Source organism: Mus caroli, unplaced genomic scaffold (assembly GCF_978045245.1).
Source record: "Mus caroli unplaced genomic scaffold, Mus_caroli_1 scaffold_11, whole genome shotgun sequence".
In the NCBI taxonomy this organism is placed as follows: Eukaryota; Metazoa; Chordata; class Mammalia; order Rodentia; family Muridae; genus Mus; species Mus caroli.
Window position 1 is genome coordinate 40,142,240 of NW_028227266.1, and position 6,000 is coordinate 40,148,239.

The 6,000-nt window shown below is 42.1% G+C and overlaps 1 long non-coding RNA gene across 1 annotated transcript; it reads right to left on the reverse strand.

Moving 5' to 3' along the window:
* Positions 1-240: 240 nt before the first annotated feature.
* LOC110302087 (uncharacterized) lies at positions 241-5,211 on the reverse strand. The gene is made up of 2 exons (XR_002378770.1): positions 5,140-5,211; positions 241-1,526 (listed from the first exon to the last, which is right to left on the reverse strand). It is a non-coding gene; the product is annotated as an uncharacterized LOC110302087 (long non-coding RNA).
* Positions 5,212-6,000: the final 789 nt, after the last annotated feature.

The window sequence follows — 6,000 nt, forward strand, 5'->3', positions numbered from 1 at the left end:
AAAATGAGATCTCTAAGGCAGAGGAGTTGTCACCCAGTCTCTGTCACCAAGAGAGAGACACCAGTGGGTCCCATGTAAGAAAAAAAAAATACATGTCAGACAAAAATACATATAACTTGATGATTTTAATATGCTTTGCAAAACTTAGTTAAATTTCTCTCTCTCTCTCTCTCTCTCTCTCTCTCTCACACACACACACACACATACACACACACACTTAGTCACGTATCACACTGCAAGTGATTTTTCAGAATAGCTGTTAATTTATAATTCATCATGGTTGTTGATCCATGTACAAAGGAAAGTAAGATGGGAGAGTGTCACATTGGTTTCAAGGATTTATTTGGCTATATTCTGTTCCTTAAGCTTGGAGATAGTTGTAAAGATTTTCAGCTGGGCAGGCAGCTCAGTAGGAGAACATTTGCCAGGCATTCGGGAAACCTTGGCTTTGACCCCCAAAACAGTAAAAAAGACAAACACCAACCCAAACCAACACCAAACACCCAAATCACCCCGCTTCAGAGATGGGGTTGTGGCTTAGTTGTAGAATGCTTGCTTGCTAAGCACACATAAACCTCTGAATCTGATCTCCAGCCCAGAGTAAACAGGGCATGTTGACTTAGCAGAAGCTCTAAGATCAGAAGTCCAAGGTCATCCTTGGCCACATGAGTTTGAGGTCATCCCAAGATAGATGAAACCCCAATCTAAAAAAGAAATAACCGGCAACAAACACTTTGCCTATGCGGGTATTTGTTTTCACTGACACTATGTACATAGTGACACATAGTACATAGGTACATTTATTCATTACCATGTATAAGTGACTTTTTGACTATATCAAAAATTCAAGGTTAAATATTATTTTAAAAATAAGTAATCTAAATCCCTGTCAGAAAGACTTCATTATGAAATTGGTTGCTTTTTCTTGGAAAACAACATATCAAATAGGTCCATCTGGTGGTGAGTTAGAGAATCTCCAGTGTGCCTGATGGAAGGCTTCTCCAAGGCTGTAGCTTCAATTCAGAAGCAACAATAACAATCCTACGTGCATCAAGTGAATAACGGTTTTACAGAAGCATGGTTAAAACTCTTCACTCCATCCACAACCTGTTGAAAGGTTTAAAATCAACTCCCTGAAACACCGAGAGCCTGAGAAGCCTTCGATTTCCGCTCTCCTCCCTCTTCCCTGAAGGATTTTCCTCACCCTTCAGGTGCGCTTGCCTCCCGTGTGACATCTTCCGGATAGCTCCTACCTACACATTCCTTCTTCTGTACTTGGATACTGTCGCCACCTCCACTGCCAATCCTGAGGTATATCCACGCAGTTACACAAAGTTCAGGTCGCTGTATGAGCATGTTATTGAATGAAGCAAATGAGTCACAGAGTGCACGTGTTCCCACGTGAGCATAGTGGATTCCAACGTTCCATTGTTTCTTTGATGACCTCTTTCCATAATGAAGGCTCCTGCACCATAATTAGAAGCACAGGCTTGCAGTAGGGAACAGTTCACAGTTGTCACCTCAGCCTATGGACAGGAAAGGCAGCAATATCAGAAGTTCAAGGTCACCCTTGGCTAGATTAGAAAGTTTGAGCACAGCTACATCGAACTAAGTTTCAGAGAAGAATTAAGCCACCAACAGACAAATCAACTGGGCTTTGGTGCCAACTCCTGAGCCTCAATCCCATCTTCACACTTATTGACACTGTAACCTCGTGCCAATCAGCCCCATTCTTTTATTCCTCAGTTTCCTCATTTGTAAAATACGGGTTGTAATTATATTAATCTCATATTGGTTATTGGGAAGAAGTTGACCATTAGATATCACATAATTAGAAAAATGCCAAGAATATAATAAGCATGCAATGAAGTATTAGCTAGTATTGTTCTGTTTGCAATTTCAAAAACATTAAAAGTATTATATTGTTTTAGTTTGAGGGGTTGGGGACCCAGGTTTTTAATGTATTAAAAGGTTTAAAATCGACTTCCTGCAATTCTGTGAGCCTGGAACGCCTTTGATTGCCACTATTGTCATCTCTCTTGGAAATAACGGTGTGTGCCATTGCACCAGACCCGTTTTGCTTTATAATGGGAGGGTGCAGGGGTGGGTGCTACCCTTACCCTCTTGTTAATTCATTCGATCTTCTATAATCCGATTTTCATAAGTCAGCTTGCATTTCTTATGTTTGCCTAAGTTATCTGATATACTACATCACTTGACACACAAGCCCCAATCTCACAGTTCATCCTATCCTACTGAGCTTGGCCTGTCCTAAGAGGACTTCCCAACATTTGCTATTTGCTTCTTCTATCCCACCTAACTCTTGATTCTGTATTTTCCTGCTGCTTCTGGACAACACTTTAAATACACTCACTCTTCAACTTCAACCAGGAAACAGAACCTCTCTCTCTCTCTCTCTCTCTCTCTCTCTCTCTCTCTCTCTCTCTCTCTCTCTCTCTCTGTGTGTGTGTGTGTGTGTTTAAATAATATGTCTAATTTTAAAATGTATTTCTTGCCAATATTTGTTGTTTCCAAAATTGCATAGACTACCTCCATGTTCCACTTCTGAATTTTCTAGAAGGCCTGGCTGAGTGGAGCCTTCTTGGTTTTTTTAGCCTTGTCCTTGCCTACAGGTCGTGACATGCACACAAAACTGCAGTTGCTTTATAATTTAGCAACCCAAATGATTCACACCCCTCTTCTCAAGAAAGAGATTTCTGCCCATGACAAGAACCCTGTTGGCTTAGTTTGAGATCTCAGCTCACCTTGGCTGACATAAAAAGGAACTAGTGTTCTTGACAGTCCAGTGTCATTTGTACTCAAGCCAATATGGTGGCTTTCAGCTCCCACTGGCTGCTGCCTGCAAGGTCTCCACCTCCACACCTGACCAGGCTACTACATGCAGTTTGCTAGTTGTATACTAAACAGTCTTAGACGGTTTCATATCATATTCAGCACAGATTCGTATTTATTAAGATAAACCACGGAGGCAGAAGTCATTCAAACCATGGGATTGCATGGCTCACACAAAGACACAGCAGAAAGTGTCAATGTGTGAAGCACTTGTGACATGGGGACTGGGGGTAAGGAGCCTCCTTTTAAGAAGTGTTAGATGGACTCCATAGGAAAAACAACATAGGCTGGCTGGACCACCCAGTGTGCTCCCAGAGACTAGACCACCCACCAAGAAGTATACATGGAGGGGTCCATGGCTCCAGATACATATGTAGCAATGAGAAGGGAGGCCCTTGGTCCCAGTGTAGGGGGGATGCTGGAGTGATGGTGCAGGAGAGGGTGTGTGTGTGGGGGGGAGCATCCTCATATAGGCAAAGGGGACAGGAGAGAAGGTAGATATGGCATGGGGAGCTGGTGGAGGGGTAACCGGGAAGTGTGGTATCATTTGAGATTTAAACAAATGGAATGATTAATACATAAAAAATTAAATTAAAAAAAGTGTTAGAGGAGTACATGGTACAAATTACAATAGAAAGCTGTGCTGGAGAATTTAGCATAACTGAGAGGTCTACTGGACCCTTTCCCTCCTCTACTATTGGCTCATCCAGGCACAGGGGAGATATTGGCGAGGAAGGCAGCTCCTGAGAGAAGTGTGCTCTCTCCCACACTCCTGCCAATCTACTGAGGGCACAGCCAAGAGATTAAACACCACAGATTCTTAGATCCAAGATTGTAGGGGGTATAGGACTCTATCTCTCCTGCCCGAGAAGCAGAGCAGAAATGTGGGAGGAGAGGGGGTGTGCACTCCATCCCCCCTTTCTGTCTCCTTGATTATATTACATTCCTTGAAAGTTACAATGAGATAAAGAAGCAGATTTTTATTTCATCACTTGATAGGACAGAAATTTTATCCATAGGTGAGAATAACAAATGTTCTAGAGCAGAATTGTGATGCATCATCTTTATGGTCAATCTGACTGGATTTATCGCCACCTGGGGGCATTTCTGGAGAGAATTAGGAGGTGAGGAAATCCACCCACAAGGTGAATGTTACGGTGGTGCTCTGGGGTACCCATGAAGTAAAATGGGTAAAGGGGAAGCCCAGAGCACCGCAAGCCTTCCTCTGCTTCCTGATGCCTATGGACAGGCCATTGGGCCTCGCCATCCTTGCCATGACGGATGGACACTTCTGAGTCAACCCAAATCATGTCTTTCTCTCAAATTGTTCTGGTCATGGTGCCAAGGAAGGCAATACAGAGATACATGCAAGATGTTTAAAGAAAAATATAAGTAGCCCTAAATACGTCATAGCATTTAAAATATGTGATTAGCTGAGACTTCAAAGTCACTTAAAATATTCCTTCTTCCCTCTCTTTTTAAAAATCATAATACAAAAAGTCACTGTGGCACAAATCTTATAAAAAAAGAAGGTATTATTTTTAGTTAACCAAAAACATGAAAAAATTGCTTAAAACTCTTAAAGACAGTTGAGACTCCACTGATGAATTAGAGGACAGTGTGTCCGAAGATTAATGATGGAACAGTAAGACACAGAAATGAAGATTTCCTGGAGATCTATTGAACAAAAAATGAAAAACAGGAACAAACTTCAAATATTCCACAATGAAGGCTCTGATTAGAGGAAAGCTCCTTTTCTTTATTTTTTATATTTATTTATTTCATGTTTATGTGTTTGCCTACATGAATGTGGGCCAGGAGGAGGATTGCGGATCCCTGGAACCTAGTTCTAGGCACCTGTGAGCCACCTTGTGGGTGCTGGAAATTGAATCCAGGTCCTCTGCAAGAGGAGCAGATGCTCTTAGCTGCTGACCCATCTCCCCCATCCTGAAAATTTCACTTTAAACTGAGTTAAGCATCCTGTGCTATTCCGAAATTAAGTGTTGAGTTTGAGATGTGTATCACCATTTATTGAGCACTTTCTATGAAGCAGATCTCTCTCTCTCTCTCTCTCTCTCTCTCTCTCTCTCTCTCTCTCTCTCTCTTTCTCTCATACACACACACACACGCACACACACACACACACAATCTCAGAGTCTCATAATCACTATAAGGTAGGGATTCTCTGTTCTCCATGTCTAGATGTGAGGTCCATACCCTAAGGAAATGGCATTCCTCATGCAGGCAGCCCAGATTGTAAGAGAAGAAGCCATCCCTGTGACCTACCTTACCCACAGCTGTACAAAAGGAGTGGAAATTGCTCAGTTCCTGATGAAGTGACATCTTTGGCAGATTTACTGCCAAGTATGATTTTGAAATCCTCAACCAAACTGACCTTCCTCATTACACAGCCTGACTCTAGCTCAGGAGCAGCCAATCCAACCTCGGGCTCATGACTCATGTTATGGGCTGACATGCAAATCTTGGCCAGAGAAGGTTGAGAGCAACTGCCCACAATATCTCTATTGAATTGAATTTTTGAAATAGCCAATCAGGAAGTGGGTGAGGCAAACCTTGGAGGCCATGAAACAAGTATTGAGGCTGGTGTTAAAAGGAATTAGGAGAAGCCATTGGTTGAAGCTGAATTTCTTCACAGAGTCCCAGCAGACCAGGCTAAAAACCAAAGTGGATTCACTCACTCTGGAGTTCCATCTCCCAAGAAATTGGGAGAAAGAAATAAGAGCCTTAAACTAAGTCAGTATGGAATATACCGGTGAGACTGCCGCCCTAATAACCACCAGAAAAATACTTCAATTTAATTTTTCCTCGAAGGAAAATAATTGAAATAATCAACTTCTTTTGTGTCCTTTTGTTTTTATTTGGTTTGAACAGTGTTGAGAGTTGAACCTGGCACCTCATGCTTAATAGAGCTATATCCCTCCAGCCCTATGTTTTCCTCTCCCTAATCTCCTCAGTTTCCTCTGTCTATAAAGCTAGCCTTCTCTTGCTCAGCTCACTGAATCAAGTTATTCTGTTTCATGGGATAAAATATTGCAGGATTCTAGAATCAGAAACCAATCCGATCCAGAGCACAACAACTGGATCTGTAATTGTTTTTTCTTTTGACAGAGCAGCCATGACTCAAAG